The sequence below is a fragment of the Equus asinus genome, chromosome 5 (assembly GCF_041296235.1).
Source record: "Equus asinus isolate D_3611 breed Donkey chromosome 5, EquAss-T2T_v2, whole genome shotgun sequence".
Lineage (NCBI taxonomy): Eukaryota > Metazoa > Chordata > Mammalia > Perissodactyla > Equidae > Equus > Equus asinus.
The window spans coordinates 92981297-93003680 of NC_091794.1; the positions used below are offsets into that span (position 1 = coordinate 92981297).

Genomic DNA, 22384 nt, shown 5'->3' on the forward strand with positions numbered 1-22384 from the left:
AAATTTAGTACTTCATTGAACAGAATAAATACAGCTTTTAGCATCTGCTTCTCTTTTGACTGAGTTATAGAAAAGTCTCCTTACTGTATGATAACATACATATGCAAGCATAGCATAGACTTTGGCTTATTCCAAAATTGGGCTGCTCCCTTCAGCTATTTTTAGCAAAGGACTTTGGCACTTGGCCATATTAGTCCTAGAAGCCACAGAGAAGGACCCTTTCAGGACTTAGCTAACTACTGAGGGAAGCCCTTTTGAAAGCTTGTTACCAGTACCTCCACCCCAGCACCCACACTGGAAGCTCTAGCTTCTGTTCGTCATTTCTTATCCTTAAAAGCTAACCCCAGAGAGTATGGGCTGACTCTCTCTGTTTTCTTATCTCCAGGTTTCTGGGCTTTTTTTTTTTTTTTCAGCCATGGGAACTTCATAGATAGACCTGTATTTGGATTGATGCAAGGCTGTCTTTCAACTTTTTTCATTGCTCAACTTTCTGTTTCTTGAGCATGTCTTAAGTCTAAACCTAGAGAGATTTCTACATTTTACAGCTGGAGAGAACCACAGAGTTCAACCTTACCTGCTCATTTTACAAATAATGAAATCAGGGCCTAAAGACTTGGTGATGATTTTTCCAAGGGCATTTTTTATAAATAAGTTCTGACGTGGGTTTTAGTTCCATCAAAGCTGTATGCTGGAGAGCACAGATAGTATTTAGTGGTTCATTTCAATAAATTTATGTCACAGGAATGAACGTTTTAAGAAATCTGTGACATACATTTTTAAATTCAAGGCTGAAGTCAATTTTCCTTAAAGAGGGAACTCTAGAAAGAAACTGTGTTGTGCAGAAGTAGAAGTTGAAAAGTCTTAGCTAGTCTCTCTCTCTCTTCTTCTAAAATCACTGTGCCCTATTTTGATAAAAATTCTGTATAAAATGCTTCCATGAAATGAACATCCCGTGGTCTCATTGGATCAGTGTGTTCATGCTCCTGGTCCTTGTACAGAACACTAATAGACTTTGTAATTACTGAAAAGCCTGCACCTCTTACCTATCTGCCACACAAAAAAAATATCACTAGAGACAAACAGACAAACTTAGTGTATGTATTTTTAAAGCTCAGGAGAGGAATCGCTGTTGGTTTTCTGTAGAATTTTCTACTTTAGTTTGGTGAAGTCTTAGTTTGTAACCCCGAGGGCGTGATTTAAAATAGATTTCTGCACTACGTTAGTTTTATGCCTAATGAGTTTTTTTGTTTTGATTATTTTTGTTTGTTACTTTTTGTCATTTTACTTGCTACTGTACTTTGTTTAAATGTTTTAATTTTTATCCTTGACTCCCCGGATGTTTAAAGGAAAATGCAGTTTTAAAAATTTAAGAAATAAAATACACCTTCGTCTCCTTACCATTTGTACTTTTCAGTATGGTGGTTTCTGTGATCTGCCTAAGCCACTTCATGACTTCATTGTCTTTGTTTTGCTTACAGATAAAAGGCACATAGAACTACTCTTTTGGTAGTTGTTTGTCTAAAATATTTTTGTGTTTTGCGTATAACAACAAGATATTTTAACTTATGTGTGATTTAAATGGAGGAAGAATAGTTCTAAATAGAAATGTGTATTTAAGAACATTAAGAGTAGTTTATTCTTCCCATACATTCGTTTAATTGGTTTGTACCAAGGGGTTAAGTTGTTATATTTATAGTAAAGTGGAAGATAGGTGGATGTTCTGTCTGCTGATTAACTTAAAAATACAGCTGCATGGGGCTGGCCCCGTGGCCGAGTGGTTAAGTTCGCGCGCTCCGCTGCAGGCGGCCCAGTGTTTCGTTGGTTCGAATCCTGGGCACGGACATGGCACTGCTCATCAAACCACACTGAGGCAGCGTCCCACGTGCTACAACTAGAAGGACCCACAACGAAGAATATACAACTATGTACTGGGGGGTTTTGGGGAGAAAAAGGAAAAAATAAAATCAAAAATTAAATACAGCTGCATGTTCTTGGACAGAATCTATGGCTGAACTTATAAATTGCTTTATTGATGTATTTTATTGGCAGAGAACATAGCAAACTATGGAACAGCAGCCGCGTTATCTTGATATTTTTTATTTGATCCCATCAACCTAAGTCTTAGGGTATCTAGTTATTAAATATAGAAATACTTAGGGCATTTTCTCTATTATTTAGAATATATTAAAAAACAATTGAAATATAGGCTTCATAAAATTTATCTTTACTATTTTCTTCTTTTAAATATGTAGTAGTATTTTAAATCAGGAAAAGAAATGTGTAAATAGTGCTGAATTACTGTAAGTAATTTAACAAATTGGTCCAAGGCAGTCAGTGCTTAATATCTTAAAGATCTTACTACAGATTGTGTTGGATGCACTTTAACTTATTAGCTTGGTTAATATTTGTACTAGTTAGATTGTTTTTATTCACCCTAGAAAATAGTTAGCAGCAATCTCTTAATACATTTCTTTCAGCAAATTTCTTTTGGATACCCACTATGTACAACTATAATAATACATATATAGGCTGTTTATGTGAACTAGGTGATGTTATACAGGCTGACATTTACACTTAAATTCTGAATTTGATTTTATTTGTACATATCTGAATTAAACTAAAAGACTTAACATGACCTGTATCATCATGGTGTAGAAAAAAAAAAAAGATAACATAATTAGAATTAAAATGAGCTTTAGTCCTAAGAATATGTCACTTCTTACCAGTGACAATGGTGTATGATTTTTTTAAACTAGATTTTATGATTATCTGTTTTTTCAAAATACTCAGTGATTTCTCATCATTCTTTGTGTTTAAGGTTCTTGCATTAATCTGCATCACAGCTTAATTAATATAAAATCATGTCCTTTATTGGTACAATTAAATAATTTTCATTTGGGAAACTTTTTCGCAAGTGAACTTTAAAATCTGTGATGGTAAAACAGTAAAAATAAAAGCAAACTTTTCATGGCCCTTGCTATGTGCCAGGAACTATTCTAAGTGGTTTACATATATTAATTCTTTAGTCCTTACAATTCTATGAAGCAAGTACTATTCTTATCTCCATTTACAAATGAGGAAACCAAGGCACGGAAGTTACATAACTTACCCAAAGTAACACAGCTAGTTAGCCAGAAAGCTGGATTTGAACTTAGTCTTTCTGGCTCCAGAGTTCATGGCTTTTTTGTACAAAGTTCTACTAGTTTAGTTATTTCTTCCTTTATAGGTTAAGGTTAAAAATCCGTTTTCTCTGACACGCAGAAGAATACTCCTTTTGGTTAGGAACCTTAGAGGGAGGTTTTACCTAGTCACTTGCAAATCCTTTACTACCTATGTTTCTTACATGGTGAAGACCATATATTAAGAAAATAAAACAGGACCAGACCCTTTCCTCTTAAAAAAAATTATCTTATGGGGCTGGCCCCGTGGCCGAGTGGTTAAGTTCACACACTACCCTATGGCGGCCCAGGGTTTCGCTGGTTCGGATCCTGGGCGCAGGCGTGGCACCACTCCTCCGGCCACATTGAGGCGGCGTCCCACATGCCACACCTAGAAGGACCGACAACTAGAGTATACAACTGTGTACTTGGGGGACTTGGGGAGAAAAAAGCAGAAAGAAAAAGAAGATTGGCAACAGTTGTTAGCTCAGGTGCCAATCTTTAAAAAAAAATTTATCTTATGAAAGTTAATTACTTTTGAATCATTTGGATAAAAGGCAGTATATTTAATAAAATGTGTTCTATATTACTAAAATATCTTACTCTTTGATGTTAATTTTTTTGATCTGCAGAGTATTAAATAAATTTATGTAATAGTCTTAAACTCTGAAATCTTACTGTCCTTAATATGAATTTAACAACTTTGAAATATAAAACAGAAGACTAAAACTAAAATTTCTGATTTGCCTCTAGTCTCCTTTCCAAATTTGAAAACTTGTGCAAAATTATGTACATCCGTCTCTTTATGACTACCATGTTTAGAATAATATATTTAAATTAGTGTTTTTATTTTTACTTTAGAAAAGAGGGGAACTTTCATACACCAATTCCTTTTCTTAATTAAAAAATACTGATAATCATTCAGAATATTATTAATCATATTAATATTATTCTTTTGTGCTTTTGTTATTCCCAAATAAAAAAAATTTTGTTGCGTCTCTAAGGGAAGGAGATGATTTTATATTAGTGGAGGTATAGCTTAATGCAACAGTCTGGGGCTCAGAAATGATGAGAAGTTATTTTTCTGAGTATTTTGAAAACAACTGAGAATCATGAAATCTGGTTAACAGAAAAAAATTACACTTATTTCTGGTAAGAAGTGACACTTGGTTAGGAATATTACTTATTTTAATTCTTTTATATTAACACCCCTTATTAATTCAGACATATTAAATAACTTTTCTTTTTTCTTTTTTTTGAGGAATATTAGCCCTGAGCTAACATCTGCCGCCAATCCTCCTCTTTTGTTGAGGAAGACTGGCCCTGAGCTCACATCCGTGCCCATCTTCCTCTACTTTATATGTGAGACGCCTGCCACAGCATGGCTTGCTAAGCAGTGCCAAGTCCACACCTGGAATCTGAATCAGGGAACCCCAGGCCACCAAAGCGGAACGTGTGCACTTAACTGCTGTGCCACTGGGCCGGCCCAGAGTCACTTTTTTTTTTTTTAAAGATTTTATTTTTTCCTTTTTCTCCCCAAAGCCCCCCGTACATAGTTGTTTTGTATATTCTTCGTTGTGGGTCCTTCTAGTTGTGGCATGTGGGACGCTGCCTCAGCGTGGTCTGATGAGCAGTGCCATGTCCGCGCCCAGGATTCGAACCAACGAAACACTGGGCCGCCTACAGCGGAGCGCGCGAACTTAACCACTCAGCCACGGGGCCAGCCCCCAGAGTCACTTTTTTATAGTAGCTTTTGTCTTGATTTTTTTTCTCTTTGGTGGGAAAAGTATCATTACAGAGCTGAAAAGGGTTTTGCTGTGATGACTTACTTGTTGGTATTTAGAATGTTTTTTACTTTAAACATTTAATTTTTGTTTCAAAAGCATCTCTCTTTTATATGTGGGTTTGATAATCAGTTTGCCTTCTGAAATTTCAATAGCTTCCTTTCCCCTGAAATTTAATAATGTAGCAATTACTGAATTTAGGAAAATTGGTGGTTTGTTGCTGTCAGCACTGTTACTATGGCAATAAATTTAAGTGATTAGCTCTTAGGTGGAATTGGACTTTATTCTTTAGTTTCCTTAGTTGAAAAAGATTTAGATCAGATTCACCTGTTGTTCCTCCTTTTTTTCAAAATGAGGGGATTTTAATTTAGCACAATGATGTTAATTTGTCCTACCAGATTGATGATATTAATATGATAATCTTACTCTCTCTTTACTGATATTATAATTCAAAATATGTGTGCATGATTTTTTTCTTAAAATATTTCAGAACTTAGAGGACATTCATAAATGTCTTACAGAAAAAACATACTCTGGTAATCAGTGTGTTATTACCTCACTGAAGTTTTCAAATCTACTTTTCCTTTTCACCAAGCTTTACTTTGCTATAGCTTAGGAGGCAATGATTAGATAACACTGATGAATAGTGTTCTTGAGAGTAAGAATGAGAGCTTTTGCAAAGAGAATAGACCATCTCTCATATTGGTATGGCATTTAATAGCTAGGTGAACTGAAAATCTTAGCTTTACCTCATTTCTCTGTATCTCCTGTTAGTATATATTTATTTAGTGTCGTTACCTCACATTCTGTGAAATTGTCATTTATTTGGAATAACTCTCTTAAATTATTGATTCTTACCCAGATAATTTCCTTTTCCTTTTTTGTTTTTTTTTCCAGAGGCGTGCCTTTAAAAAACTGTAATTTAGAGAACCACCAAAGCTTTGAATGTTATTTCATCTGTAGTTTGAAGTGGACTTTTTCCTCCTTTTTAACTTTGTTGTTTTTTATCTTCTGGTACAGTGGCTTTCAAACTTTTTTGATCATGGCCCACTATAAGATACATTTTCCAATGTTGCTCAGTACTTATACACACAAGCACACATATACCTACAACACATTAGTATTTAAAATTGAAACAGAAGTTTCATGAAACAATATTTATTTTTACTACTGGTGATGCATTATAATATTTTCTATTCTGTTTTGTTTTATTCTATTTCATTCAAAACAAACTGTTGTTCTCTACTAAGTTGTTATGATAACCTATTAATGTGTTGTACCTGCACTTTGAAAAATTCTAGTGACTGCTAGATTTTTTTTCCAATATTATCTTTTTAGAATTGAAAATATTTGGGTTTGCTAGTTTTTTTTCTGAAATATGTCTTGATTCTCTTCAGCTTTTAACCTAAATAATTATGCATAATGATTGAGACAGGGAGACCCTATTGCCCTGATTATTGTTGCTGTCATCTCTCTCTTTTACTGTGTCAAGGCACAGCATTTTTTTTCCCTGAAGAAGATTCATCCTGAGCTAATATCTGTGCCAGTCTTGCTCTATTTTTTAGTGTGGGCTGCGAACACAGCATGGTGCTAACAGAGTGGTGTAGATCCATGCCCGGGATGGGCCACCAAAGTGGAGCATGCTGAACTTAACCGCTAGGCCACCAGGGCTGGCCCTAGGCACACCATTTTTATTTTATTATTTATTTATTTATTTATTTATTTTTGTATATATTTTTTAAGATTGGCACCTGAGCTAACAACTGTTGCCAATCTTCTTTTTTTTTTCTTTCTGCTTTTTCTCCCCAAATCCCCCCAGTGCATAGTTGTATATTTTAGTTGTGGGTCCTTCTAGTTGTGGCATGTGGGACGTCGCCTCACTGTGCCTGATGAGTGGTGCTATGTCCGTGCCCAGGATCCAAACCAACGAAACCCTGGGCTGCCATAGCAGAGTGCAGGAACTTAACCACTCGGCCACAGGGCCGGCCCTGGCACACCATTTTTAAAAGTGCGTTAATGTAGAATCATGAGATTGAAAATGCTCGGTCAAAATGCAGAGATTCAGGGGTGGGCCCGGTGGCACAGCAGTTAAGTTCACACGTTCCGCTTCTTGGCGGCCTGGGGTTCGCTGGTTTGGATCCCAGGTGCGGACATGGCACCGCTTGGCAAAAGCCATGCTGTGGTAGGTGTCCCACGTGTAAAGTAGAGGAAGATGGGCATGGATGTTAGTTCAGGGCCAGTCTTCCTCAGCAAAAAGAGGAGGATTGGCAGTAGTTAGCTCAGGGCTAATCTTCCTCAAAAAAAAAAAAATGCTGAGATTCTATTGTTAGAATCCTTTGCTAGTTTCCATCTAACAGTCGAAGTTTAGGCCCATTAAGTTGCTTTTCACAAACTTTGCTTCTGCTCTTGGCAACTAGTCAAAAGATTACAAAGCTGCTTTATTCTACTTTCTTCTGGCCCCAATTCACTCTTTGTAAACCAACAAAAGAGAACTGAGGAGTGAAGTAATTTGCTCCTGTGTATATGGTCAGGTGAAAGTAACATGATTGAAGAATCCTTAGCGTTTGGTACAGTGGACTGCATTTATTTGTCGTCCTGATTCATTTCCTGTAATCACAAAGGGGGAAAAGATAGTAGAGATATCAACAGTTCCTAGCATATTATAGCCATTAGAGTGAGGCAGGGTCAGCAGGCATAATCTACTATTTTTACCGCTACCATCTCTTAGATGAGTACTTTCTATGTGCCAGGCACTACTTAAAGCATTTCACTTTATTAACTCATATTTACTTGGCAGGCCTGGGAGAAGAATGAGAACGAGAAAGGATAAAGAAGAAAACTTGCCTTTGTAGTATCTTCTCATTACTTGGCTTGTGACTTCTGGCTATTGGTGACTGCAGTGTGGAACCGCATACATTTTTAGCTTGGTCAACTTTTTAAAATCCTCAGTCCTGTCTGTGATGTTTTATATTGAGGCACGTAGCTGTGGTTTGAGACCTCAGGCTTTGAAGCTAGGTTGCCTGGGCTTGAATTCCAGGTTAGTGACTTACTAGGTATATAACCTTGGGCAAGTTACTCTCTGTACTTTAGTTTTCTCATCTGTAAAGTGGTGATGATGATAAATAATACCTATCTTATAGACTTATTGAGAGGAGTAAATGAGTTGATAGATGAAAAGTACTTAGAACAGTGCCTGACCCTTAAAAAACATTCCGTAAATGTTATCTATTAATAACTCACAACTCACAGTTGGATCTCCTGAAAGTGTTTGTGACCATGATGAGTTCTGCGTATTTGCTTAGTAACAGGATGTGATTGACAGTCAATGTTATATTGCCCAGGAGCTTAGAAACAGCTTTTTTTGAGGACTTGTAGGAAAAGTTCTTATGTAGGGTATTTGGATCAAAGCCAAGTGACAAAAAGTATCAGGACTACAGGTCCAACTTGTTTACTCTTTCATAGGAATCTCTTGTTATTTGGACCTTATCCTTAATAATTTTAGTATTTTGCCCTTTGAAAAACTAAGAGGAACTAGTTAATGAATTGACTGTCGCTCAAGACCAGATTTCTTTTCTGAATCTGTTTATATTATTTCCAAGATATTTATTTAATTTTTCTTTAACAGTTTTATCATGCTTACTCCGTGCCAGGCACTTTTCTAAGAGCTCTCCAGATATTAACTCATTTAAAGCTTATGACAAGCTTATGAGAAAGACACTATTATTATTATTCCCATTAAACAGTTGAAGTACCTGAGGCCCAGGAAAGTTAAATAACTTGTCTCAGCTCCAACCCCACTCATCAATGTCTGACTTGGGATTCGAACCTAAGTAGTCTAGCTTGAGTTAATACTCCAAGCTTGCCAAAGTTGCCTCTTACAGAGATGAATTATGTTGAAAAGGGTATGATATGGGCTGGCCCGGTGGTGCAGTGGTTGGGTGCGCAAGTTCCACTTCAGAGGCCTGGGGTTCGATGGTTCGGATTCCTGTGCGGACATGGCACCACTTGGCACACCATGCTGTAGCAGGCGTCCCACGTATAAGGTAGAGGAAGATGAGCATGGATGTTTAGCTCAGGGCCAGTCTTCCTCAGCAAAAAGAGGAGGATTGGTAGCAGTTAGCTCAGGGCTAATCTTCCTCAAAAAATAAATAAATAAATGAAATGAAATTAAAAAAAAGAAAAGGGTAAGATAACAAGTGTTAAAACTTGCTTTACTGTGGGGCTGGCCCCGTGGCCGAGTGGTTAAGTTCGCGCGCTCCGCTGCAGGCGGCCCAGTGTTTTGTTGGTTCGAATCCTGGGCGCGGACATGGCACTGCTCATCAAACCACGCTGAGGCAGCGTCCCACATGCCACAACTAGAAGAACCCACAACGAAGAATATACAACTATGTACCGGGGGGCTTTGGGGAGAAAAAGGAAATAATAAAATCTTTAAAAACAAAAAAAAAAACTTGCTTTACTGTTTTTCACTCTCTGTGCTGAATGACAACACTGAAATGGGTGCTGGTTTTTTGGCTGATGGATTTTTGAAGGAGTAAATAAGTTCAGAGAAATAAAACACTAATAAAAGAACTGAACCTAGATTTTATAGTTCTTCTGACAGCTAAAGATACACATTTCAAAAGACTTAGTTCTGTTAGTATAGTGTAAGGTAAATTTTATCCAAATAGGGGGCGGCCCTGTGGCCGAGTGGTTAAGTTCTAGGGCTCCACTGCAGGCGGCCCAGTGTTTCGTTGGTTCGAATCCTGGGCGCAGACATGGTACCACTTATTAAGCCACGCTGAGGCAGCGTCCCACATGCCACAGCTAGAAGGACCCACGATTAAGAATATACAACTATGTACCGGGGGGCTTTAGGGAGAAAAAGGAAAAAAATAAAATCTTAAAAAAAAAATTTTATCTGAATACTGGAGAGCTAATTGATATATAGATGTGATATATAGATCTGTAGAATGATATATAGATTTTGACTTTAGAAAATGAATGATATAATAGGGTACAATTTTTTGTATAAGTAACACATTTATAGACTATTCATGTTGGAGTATACCATAGCACCTACAGAATAAATTGTAATTCTCTTAGAAATGTTAACTTCACAGGTTAAAGGAGGATGAAGATAAGATTTTGGTGGCTGTGAGTTGTGGAATCTAGATCTCCACACATTAGAGAAATTCTTACGCTTTGTGACTGACAGGTTACTAAAAACTGAAGAGAGGTCCAAGGAGGGAATATAGTAGAAGAACTATTAGATTATTATTAACCTCACTTTGACACATCTAATTCAGATTAATTTATTCCTTCTCAATACTTTTCACTGTGGTTTTGGAGTTTTTTCTGTAGAAAACCTCTCCCTATTTTATTGGAAGCTTGCGGGGAAAAGTTTCTGTTAATTTTTGTTAAAGACTGTTTTATAGACCACTTTGAAGGATGATTTTCCAAGAATTATATTAGGAATTGTAAAAACAATTCTTAGAGAATCTATTCCTGGTAAAATATTTTTCCTATTAAGATTGGTACAGCCTAAATGTATTTTTAAAACTTTCTCAGTAGGTTCTGATAGTATTCTGTTAAGTGTAAAGTTACTATAAATATTCGTACAGCTGACAATATCATGATATGTTAGTTAGTCATGCCTCCCAAATAAAGTAGCCAGAAGAATTCACCAACTTTACTACAGTCAGTTGGCTGAGCTGTGTATTTATGGAAGGAGTTGACCAGCATGGTGATGGTTTTTGTCTGTCCACAGAAAGTGCAGCAGGGATGGTGTAGTTGGTTGGAATTTTTGTGGCCACAGATATGTAATTTGTGCTGATGCCTGAATTATGAGAGCTAAAAGGCTCTCTAAGGGTCACTTTAAAGAGAGCCTTAAGGGAGGTCAGCTGATTGTAGGTCTGCTGGATATTTGTGTCTACTTTGGCAGGACTCTTGAGTACAAAGGACTCTGAGTGAATATGTTAGATATGTTAGGTGTTTTTTAAAAGGTAGTAAATCAAGAAAGGTTGCCATCAGCTGATGAGACTGGTGAATTTCTGAAAAATAGGAAACAGTGAGATTGGATCAATAGAGAAACTAGGAGAAGAAATCACAGCTGAAGGTGTATGTAGAAGTTTCAGAAATCTCCCAGACTCCAAGTAAGCACATAAGAAAAACTGAAGAGTGCTGGGAGCATTCGTCAGTTTCCTGAACTTTGCTCTCGATTTTGAGGATCTAGTGTTTGTCCCCTGAATAAAGATCAGAGAAATGCTTTCCAAACACATTGAACAATCTGTTTGAGGAGACCGTGTATTTCCTTATGGTCTGTTCTCCCCATGGTATTTAGCGTATATACGTCAAATCATGTCCTTCTCTTGTTGAAGCACCTATTGCCTTCCAAACCTCCGTATTGTATGCTGCAGGGCTGTGTGTGATCTGGCCCTTGCCTGCTTCTCAGGCCTCATTTCTTACCCCTTGTTCACTTGGCCTTTCTGCTATTTCTCAGACGTGCCAAGATGTTATCCTTTCAATTTCTTTATACTTGTTTCCTTCTGAAAGCCCTGCTTCATATCTTGTAGGTTTCTCCTTTTCATGATTCAGATCTCTGCTGAAATGTTACCACCTCAGAGAAATTATCCCCCTGTCTGAAATAGCTCCTTCAAAACCCCATTCTCAGAGAATTGTCATTATTTGACTTGTCTTGTGGTTCCTTGAAAGACCTCATTCTCAAGACTGTATTTGACCTGACTTAGAGCTTACTCTGTACAGACAGCCCTTTCCCCCTCAGGGTGTTCATTGAAAACAATTAGAGGCAGCTATTGAATATCTCAGCTGCCTGTGGCAGTGAATAACAATTGGGGCAAACAAATGGGCTGATCAAAAAGCTTTAAAAGGAATAGCTGGGGAATGAGATATCCATAAGGGGATTTGTAAAGCTCTGATATATTTCTGGGAATCCAGAAAGCTGTGCACATGTTTAGGGCTGTGTGCGTGTTTCTGAAAGACCTGAAAAGGCCCTAAACTCTCAGTTCTGGTTCATTTTGAGGCTCTGTGCAAACAGGCAGTGGAAGCTAAGGCAGAATTGTAAACTGACCAGCTGAGGGTTAAAGGTAGCCGTTATATACAGAGCCCATCAGTACAGACTGGGAGAATTATTGGTTCCAGGCATCTAAGGAAATTTCTGTCTAATCATTAGCTGACTATTAAACTAACAGCAGAGACTTCAGTGGCCACATGTGACAAAGAATCTAAACTCTACAGAATTAGTTTCTCTATTTCTTTGTCCTGTTTTATTTTTCTTACCGCTGCTTGAATAATAATTTACTTGTTATCTGTCTCTTCCTTCTGATTAGAAAATAAACGCAATGAGAACAGGGACTCTCTCTTTTTTGCACAGTGCTTTACCTCCAGTGCCTAGAACAATGAATGCCTAGTACATAAAATATTTCTTGAAATAATGAGTAAATGAATGACTCACATATCAGTCCTCTGTCTGCTCTCTGTCTTCTAAAAATTTGTTGAGCCTTTTGTCCTCTGAAAACACTATTTTTGTTTTCTTTGTTGTATATTTTATCTATTTCATTCCTTTACTACTATTTTTATGGAGTGGATCTGTGGAGAGAGAGGATATAAATGGGTGTGTTTCATCAGCTCTATTCAACCAGAATGTTCTGATTCCTGATTTTCATCAACAGGAAGTTCATTGAGAGTAAATTGATTTGGGTGAAGTTTGGGAGGTTAAATGGCAGAATTCAGCAGTCTAAAGAAAGAATGAAATAATTGTACACGTATGTATGTGTAAAACCCTGTGCAAATAAACTTGACAATCTGGATGAAATGGATATTTTAGAAAAATGTTACCAAATTTGATCCTAGAAGAAAGAAATTCAGTAGACCAATAACGATGAAGGGAATTAATAAAGTTATTGAAGGACTGCTCCACAAAACCTTTAGACCTACATGTTTTTGTAGGTGTGTTATTTCAGATAGCCAAGGAACAGATAATTCTGTCTGCTCCAGAGCGTGGTAAAGAAGGAAAAGTTTACAGTTCTTTTAAGGAAGGAAATGAAATGTTGATTCCAGAACTTCATGGACAGGACAAAATAGGAATCTATGGAAGAAGCTTACAAACATCAATGTAAAAATCTTAAATGCAGTACTAGAAAATAGAATTCAACAGTACATTAAAATAATATTCTACGACTCAAGGGTTTCCTCTCTGAAATAAATGCATATGTGGTTCAATATTATAAAATCTATTAACATGCTATATTACTATGTGAGAGAAAAACCATATGGTCATCTTTTTGGATGCCAAAAAATATTTGACCAAATTAATACTCATTCCTGATAAGTATTCTCCTGTATAATTAAAATGGATGAATTTTTATTTAACATGATTAAAGAAAAAACTTATTTCAAACCAAAATCAATCTCATGCTTAGTAGTAGTATGCCAGAAGTATTCTCATTAATGTGAGGAACAAGAAAAGGATTCCCAACAGTTAGCACTGTTAATATTATAGTGGAGGTATAAGTCAATATCGTTAGGCAAGAAGAAGAAATAAAGAGGTTAATATTGGGGATAGAGGAAGCAAACTATTTTTATACCGCAGGAGAAAATATATACATAAAACTCAAGAATCAGCAATCTTACTGTTCTCATTATTAGACACAGTAAGACTTTGGTAACGTGGCAATTTACAAAAGAAATGTACCAATATCAACAGCTTTCCTATATAAAGTAACTTCTTTAGAAAATATAATGAAAAATATAACAAGCCAAAAGAAAAAATACCAACCTAAATAAAATGGAGAGATCTACTATTTTTTTTTAAAGATTTTATTTTTTTCCTTTTTCTCCCCAAAGTCCCCCAGTACATAGTTGTATATTCTTAGTTGTGGGTCCTTCTAGTTGTGGCATGTGGGACGCCGCCTCAGCATGGTTCAATGAGCAGTGCCATGTCCACGCCCAGGATTTGAACCAACGAAACACTGGGCCGCCTGCAGCGGAGTGCGCAAACTTAACCACTTGGCCACGGGGCCAGCGCCTAAGATATTTTTTTAAAAAGATTAACTGGAAACACATACTGTGCTCTTAGAACTCAAAATTGTAAACTTATCATTTTCCCCTAAATTAATTTATATATTTAATGCAATTTCAATTTTTTAAAATATTATTTTTTAAAAGTTGGTAACATTACTCTGAAGTTCATTTGAAAAGTATAAACTCTGAGAAAGGAGAATGAAGAAGAGAGCCTAGCCTTTCCAAGTATTAAATCATGTGAAATTACAAAAAGAAAGCCTCTACAACATGTTATAAAATTATAATAATTCAAGTTGGATTCTGAGGAAGTACCAAATAGACCAGTGAAACTGAACAGAGTCTAGAAATTGTATATATATAAGAATTTTAGTTTATTATAAAATTGGCATTTCAAATCATTGAAGAAAAAGGCAAGATTTAGTTAATAATATTAGGTCAACTGGCTAAGCATTTGGTAGATCAAACAAATAATAACATGTATCACTTAACAATTATTATGCATCAGGGTTACTATGATAAGATCTTTATGTTTATTGACACATGTAATCCTCCCAACAACTTTGTGAGATAGATATATTATTGCCCCCATTTTTGATTGGGAGACTGATGCATGGAGTCACACAGCAATTAAGTGGCAGAAGGTAGAATTTGAATCTAGGCAGTCTGGTTCTCTTAATCACTGTGCTGTTCTTGCCTCTCTAAGCATATATGTAAATCTAATAAAGCCATAAAAGTTATAGAAGGAAGGATGAATGAAATTATTTATGAGTTGGGCTTGGGGAAACCTAAATACGGCACAAAATCTAGAAGCACAAAGGAAAAAGATTGACAAATTTTATTTCCTAAAAATTATAACTTATATTTGGAAAAATATGCCATAAACAGAATCAAAAGACGAAAGACAAGATGAGAGAAAATGTATGTGACAACGCTAATTTCCATAATTTACAATGAGCTTACACCAAATATTAAGAAAATGACCAACAACCCCATAAAAATTGGGCAAAAGATAATGAATAGGCAGTTTACAAGAAAAAATGTCAAACATCTGAAAACCTTGTTATTGTTTATAATTAGTGAATAAATCATGCTATTTGAGATCATGTACTTACTGAATTAGGCAAAAATTTTAAAAGATTGATGGCACTTGGTGCTGGGTAAGTCACAGGGAAGTGGGCATTAATTGTTGCAGTAGGTTGTCAGGATTCTTTCAGTCAGGCAGATCTGTGTGGGTTCGTCAGGGAAGCAGAACTACTTAGGAGAAAAAATATATATATGTGTGTGTGTGTGTGTGTGAGGGCTAAAGGGTTTACCCTTGTGGGTGATGAAGGCAATTTTCAGGTACTCCAAAAGGAATATAGTACAGTTGGGGCAGTCAGCATAATCAGATCCTGCAGAAAATACAAATAAGATGTGGACTGAGAAAAGACTACTAATGAAAAGTCAATTATGACTTACATAGAAAAATTTTTGCAGTGGTATAGAAACCAGAATACAAATTAAATGATTGAAGTTTTTAATTTTGATGAAGTCAGATTTATCCGTTTTCTTCTTTTATGGATTTGCTTTGGTGTCATGCCTAAGAAATCCACTGGACTATGAATGCCTTATGGAAATGGTCCTGCATTATTCATTTATTCTACTTTCAGTGCATAGCAAGACGCTTATGAATGCAAAGGGGACTAACATTTTGGGGGTACCTAGTCTCTGTGTCAGGCATGTGCATTGTATTAGACTCTTCTAAATATTCATTGATTGAATTTTAAGATGAATCTATATTTATAAGAGAAATTAAAACTGTCTTGGCCAAGGTCTTATAGCTGGTAGGTGACAGAGCTGAATCCTTTTGACTCTGAATCCCATCTCTTTCCCTTGTACTAATTTGCCTCGTTAAATAGCACAGTCCTATAGTGATTTAGAATGATTGACTTTATAAAAACTTGATCACAAACTTCTTTTTTAAATTTAAATTTTTTTATTGCGGCAACCTTGGTTTATAACATTACATAAATTTCAGGTGTACATTGTTATATATGTTGATTTCTGTGTAGATTACATCATGTTCACCACCCAAAGATGAATTACAGTCCATCACCATGCACATGATCACAAACTTAGAAACCATCTGTCTCATAGTCTTGCTTAACACGTTTTTGCACCCTTTTAGTATTATGCCTATAAGCCCTTTAAATATTTTTTAAAGAAAATCATTCTGTTCAATGTTAACATCCATAATGATACTCCGGTGAATAATGTGGACTTTTCTGTGACTTTTCTCTTTGAAAACTTAATCTACAGAATTCTCTTTGGGATTTTTTTTCTCTTTGTTTTTGTCAGATACATGTTTTCATGATATCATTGGGTTTTGCAAAGTATTTTGCTGTAGAGTAATTCTTCTGGCTTGATAACTGTATATTTGTTTTGCAGAGATCTTTTATATGGTTCATTGCCTGTCTCTGAAGTTTTCTTTCTTTCTTCTTTCTGTTTTTCCATCTTTCAATGAATATTGGCTTCTATTTTAGGTGTAATTGCTTCTGGATGATTGTATATTGTAGAGATCTACCTTTAAGTGGCTTAGCATAGGGGTAGAATTCTTCCACCACTCCAGTTAGGTAGGGAAAGAGTGTCTGTCTGAAGGTAGTTGAATTTAAAATAAAAAATAAGAATTTATACAATTTGACCTTATTTAAGTCATCTGCCTAATGGAAAAATCTTCTGTTATGATGATATCAAGTAACATAGCCAACATTTCAGATCTCTGTATTCATAAATAATCTGTTGATCCAATTATGTTTATAATTTTATTAGCCAACATTTCGAATCTCTGTACAAATAAACTTTGTTGATCTAACACTTTATAATTTTGTTTGTTTATATTACAGTCAACTTCAATTATTTTATTCAACTTCATATATGATTAATTTTCTTTCTAAAAATCTAAACAGATCCTATTATAATTTTTTGAGATATAATTTACATACAGTAAATTTATCCTTTTAAGTATATATAGTTCTGTGAGTTTTACAAATACATACAATCATGTAACTACCAACACATTCAAGATATAGAACAGTTCCATTATCTCCATAAAGTTCCCTTGTGCCAGTGTGTAGCCAATCCCTTTCCCCGTCCCCAGCACCTAGCAACCACTGATCTGTTTTCTGTTCTTATAGTTATATAAAGAATGTCATATAAACGGAATTATACAATATGTAGACTTTTGAGCCTACCTTCTTCCACTTAACATAATGCATTTGAGATTCATCCAGGTTATTCTGTGAATTGCTGGACAGTATTCCATTGTAGAGATGTACAACAGTTTGCTTATCCATTTACTAGTTTGAAGGATGTTTGAGTTTCCAGTCTTGGGTGTATATATGAAAAAAGCCTCTATACATATTCATGTACAGGTTTTTGTGTGAACATAAGTTTTCATTTCACTTAGGTAGATATTTCAGAGTGGGATTGCTGGGTCATATGGTAAGTGTATGTTTAGCTTTGTAAGAAACTGGCGAACTGTTTTTCACAATGGCTGTATTGTACCTTTTTGTATTCATGCCAGCAATGTATGAGAGTTCTAGTTGCTCTGCATCTTTGTTACCAGTTGGTGTGGTCAGTTTTCTTTTGTTTATTTTAGCTATTCTAGTGTGTAATGATATCTCATTTTTTAAGATGAACTTTTTATTTAGGAATAACTTTAATTTTGGAATGGTATAATAATATTCTGGAATAGATTTCCGAAAGTGTTTCAAAGCTAGTACAGAAAGTTCCCATGTACCCCTCACCCGGCTTCCCCTCTTGTTAATGTCTTACATAACTATGGTACACGTGTGCAACTAAAAAACCTAACATTGGTATATTACTATTAACTTAACTCCAGACTTTGTTCAGATTTCACTTTTTTTCACTAATGTCCTTTTTGTATTCCAGGATCCAATCCAGGATACCACATTGCATTTAGTATAACTTTATTTTAATTTTTATTTCTGGCTCTAACATGTCATAACCAATTTATAAGATACTGCTATCAGTCTTGCTTCTGTTTATTGCAGGAATATTTTTTTCAGTTCCTATCTATCCCAAAATGCTATACATGTCATTTACTTTTCTTTTGGTGGATGGGTTTAATTTGTGTATCGTCCTTTTTGAGTTGCATTCAGAGATTCCAAAGTTTGAGACCACTGGCCTCTTTAGATTTGATCCCTTCATTTTAGACCAACCAGAAATTAATACAAGAGCCTCTGGGAAAATTATTTCAATTAAGTCTTTATCAAGAAAAAGAATAAGTTGTTAAAATTTACTCTTCTCTTTTACTTTGTTGCTTGAAGTTAGCATTAACAGCTTATATTGGTAAAATTATCTAAGCCTTTCTATTTTTTTTCTGTTTGAGCTATACATTTTAGTGTTTAGTTAAATGGCATTTTCAACACTGATGTGAATTTTTGATGGACAGCAACCAAAACACACTAATTATGATTTCTTTAAGAATATGTCTTTAATACCTGGCATTTTCTACCCTGTATTCTATTTTAGTGTTTTTCTTGTGGTTTCAGATATTCTATGAATATTTTGTGTTTAAGAAGAATTTTAGGGCTCTATTCAAGATTTACAGGAAAGAAAGCCCCAAAGAAAGAAATACGTGCAAAAAAAAAAAAGTCATTTGCTGAGCTAGAAAAGTCACATTTTTCTGATGACAAAAATTTCTGATTATGCAGTACCATCCTGTGATCTATTTATTAATATTCTTGACACAGTGCTTAGCACAGTGTTAGAAAATTTAAAGTTAAATGTTTAGTAAATGCTTTTATGGATGCTACTCTATAGATATCACAAAATGACTTCATGAGAGAAATACAAAGTAGGAAAACTACAGTCAAAATAGAAACATATGAGCCTCAATCATGAGGCGTAGTTTGTCTAAAATTGTTAGTTAAAATCAACTGGAAAGGAGAACTGGTGTATCTTTCAGGTTTAAATCTAGCAGTAAATTTTTTTTCAAGAACACATCAAGCAGTATAGTGATTGTATGCTGATTTTAAGGGCTGTTTTATAGATACTAGTACTTGAGTTTGTTCTCAAGGCATTAGAGGGATCAGTAAGGCTTCTCAAGATCCGTGAAACACCTGGGACCGCCAGTGTTACCATGTTACCCTGGGAATTTCTTCCACTATAAATTTAGAGTTTGGCCCAGAGTGAAAGCAGGAGAATGCTAACTTTGTAGTTGTGTAACGGTTCTATTAGGCAAACTGTTTAACTATTTGGAAAGTTTTTGAGTGTTTTGTGCTCACCCTATTTTTCTTAATCATTGGAAGCATTTTTGCAACTGTGTATGTAATCATGTTCTGTTGTCTTATTTACATACTTTTCTTCATTCCCCACCTTTGTTTTCAAGTTGTGTGTTTCATTCAGTGGCCAGATCGTCAACAAACCCAAGCAAGAGGTAATACCAAAAACTAACAACAAAAACATAAACTTTTTGCTATTTGTAGTGGTTTCCTATGTTGCTGTAATAAATTACCACCAGTTGGGAGGCTTAAACAACAGAAATTTATTTGCTCACGGTTTTGGAGGCCAGAAGTCTGAATTCAAGGAGTTTGCAGGCCTGCACTCCCTCCACGGGCTGTAGGGAGAGATTCCGTTCCTTGCATCTTCCAACTTCTGGTGGCTGCTGGCATCTTTGGCCATATCACTTCAGTCTCCTCCAATTCCTATTGCCTTCTCCTCAGTGTGTGTGTTAAATTTCTCTCTGCCTTTCTTTTATAAGGACACTTCAAATGGCGTTTATGGCCTACCCAAATAATCCAGGACAATCTCAAATTACTTAATTTAATTACAGTTGCAAAGACTCTTTTTTCCAAATAAGGTAACTTTCACTGGTTCTGCGAATTAGGATGTGGACCTGTCTTTCGCCAAAAATCTATTTCATGATAGCCGTGTATATATGTATTTGGGGAAGGGTATTCCTCTCTTTGCTTACCTCCTCCCTCCCTCCTCTTTCTTTCTTTCTTTCTTTCTTTTTCTTGTCTTTTTTTTTAACTTAAAACTTTAGCCTATTAAGGGAGAGAAACCTAAGGGCTCCTAACCTCTAAGTAAGTAGTACCTGTGCTGTGATCTCTTGTTATGGATGTGGTATTAAAATTTGATTTAAAGTATATCATTTCTTGTTTTTATTTGAAGCAAACTTGTTAGTTAGCACAGACTTCAAAATGATGTTCCTCAAATCAGTTAACAAAACCTTGTAAAGAATTAAAGTTGTGATTTAGGCATCTCTGGTAAGAAATGGGGAAAGTGAAGATTTCAGTTTTTTTCTGCCTCTAAGTATTTTGAAGGTTCTTAATGAACTGGTTTTAAGTAAACATTTAGAGAAATCAAGAGCCTAGAAGTTGTGCTTGATTGAACAAATATTTATTGAATACCCAGTATGTGCTATCAGGTACTAAAGAGAAGAAGGTAGTCTCTGTCATTGTGGAATTTAGGATCGAGATTCTACAAGAATCTTAGGACCAAAGGAAAATTAGTTTTAACAGAATTGTTGACTGCCCGATTTACAGACCACAGTAGACATCAGAGGAGTAGTTTTGAGGAATTCTTAATTATTAAGTCATAATGAAGCAGGGAACTCTTTCACTAGTAATGTTGAGGTTTTAGTAGGTTGGGAGATGTTTTTCTAAAACCATGATGCTTATCTCTGACTAGAAATGGTAAAAATTTATTTTCATATACCTTGTAATTAAAATTACCCTTTTCATTAAGAGTAGATCAGAATCTGTACATTATAAATTTAAAACTTATGGTTGCAAAGAAGTGAAATTGTTATTTTTGCTAGACTATATAAGAAGTTAAAAAGTAGCATAAAAAAATCTCATTTTAGGATTTTTAGGAGGTCCTTAAAGTGCCAGTAAACACATTGAAAAAGAAATTTTGAGTTTATAAATTGAAAACACCTTAAAACTTTAAGAGTATGCTACTATACCATGAGGTCAAAGTAAAGTAACAGAATAGAGATTTAATGAAGAAAAAGGAATAAATAGCCTAAGGTAATATTAGGAATGTAATTTTAAAAGGGAGAGTCATATGCTCAATTCTATGTGAAGGGAAAAAAAGCTTCAGATGAGGGAGTTGAGAGTCTTAGGTTCCACTACTGGTTCTGCTGCTTGAAGACTTCATGAGGCACTGCCTTCACCTCTTTGGTTTTGGTTTATTTAACCCTAAAATAAGGATTACCGCTAATAATCTAATATTCTTTATTCCTTGTAGCATCTTATGTTATGTGTTTTCTTGCATTCCTAGAGTGAGTAATTTCTGTCCAAAATGGTAAAGCTAAATGTGACATGTCTTCTGATGTCAAATTCTTTCACTATTGGAAGTTTGGTGCTTTTGCTCAGAACCATAAAATGTAGCAACCCTGGGTTTGTTTGCAGGGTCTAACTTCTTATGAAAGAAATAACACAGCAAGAAAATTAAATGAATTTTTCCTGCCTGTAGTGTTGCCATGAACTTCTTTAAGATTTGGGGGTGAGGGAGGATCACTGCAATTTAAATTGCTTTTCCTTCAAAGTTGAAATTTTTTTCTGAGGAAGAAGGGTGGGGCAACAACGTAGAATTTATGCCCAATTTTAGCTTAATGTCTTGAGGAACCTTTTTGTAGAAGGGTTTTTAAAATAATCTACTTAAACATTTTACTATGCAAACCTTAAAACATCCAACATTGTATCCCTTTGTATCTGCTTTTGATTCTTAAATTATATTTAAGCTATTATTATTATGCTATAAGTAATGTAAAGTCTTAAGTTTTTTCACCTTTAAGTGAGCTTATATTGAAATAGTTTGGTTACAGTTTCCATTTTAGTATAGAATGTTCAATGATAGAATTACAGCATAGGTAAACTATTCTCCACATGTTGATTATTTCTATTTTTTCATTTCTGTGAACAAGAAACTTACTCTCTTTTTTAAAATAGAGTTATCTTTTTACCCCTCTTTAATTTAAGGGGGAAAAAAGCTAAGAAAAATTGTTCAGGCCATGGACAATTTTATGACCTCTCTTCAGAGAATAGTCTAAAGGTATATACGATTTTACAGCTGTGCCTGAATATTCTTATCATCTTGTAGCCCAGATTACTTTAGGTTTTGTTGTTTAGATTTATTTTTGGTAGTTAAATAGATATGAAGTGGTATCTTATAAATATTAAAATTATTCAGTTAGTAGTGAGAATCTTTTCCCAAGTGCTGATTTGATCGTGGTGGTTACTTAAAATGATCTATTTGTATCCTTTGATGGATGTATATGTCAGTCATTGTTTGCCACATAACAGATGATCAGTAAATGCTGAATTGGTTGAGTTTATATTGTAGACGTTAAGCTTTATCTGTCACAATTACTGCAGATATTGCTTCCATTTGTCGTATCCTTTTAATCTT

At 35.3% G+C, this 22384-nt stretch overlaps 1 protein-coding gene across 14 annotated transcripts in view; it reads left to right on the forward strand.

Moving 5' to 3' along the window:
- Positions 1-22384, forward strand: part of EYA3 (EYA transcriptional coactivator and phosphatase 3) — a 101088-nt gene that overhangs the window by 1691 nt on the left and 77013 nt on the right. For 2 of the 14 annotated variants that reach the window (XM_070510597.1, XM_070510596.1), the window contains exon 2: positions 19356-19403. The exons of the other annotated variants lie outside the window; for them this stretch is intronic. The gene's annotated coding sequence lies outside the window, so the exon portion shown is untranslated. The remainder of the gene's footprint in view (positions 1-19355; positions 19404-22384) is intronic. 14 annotated transcript variants of the gene reach the window in all.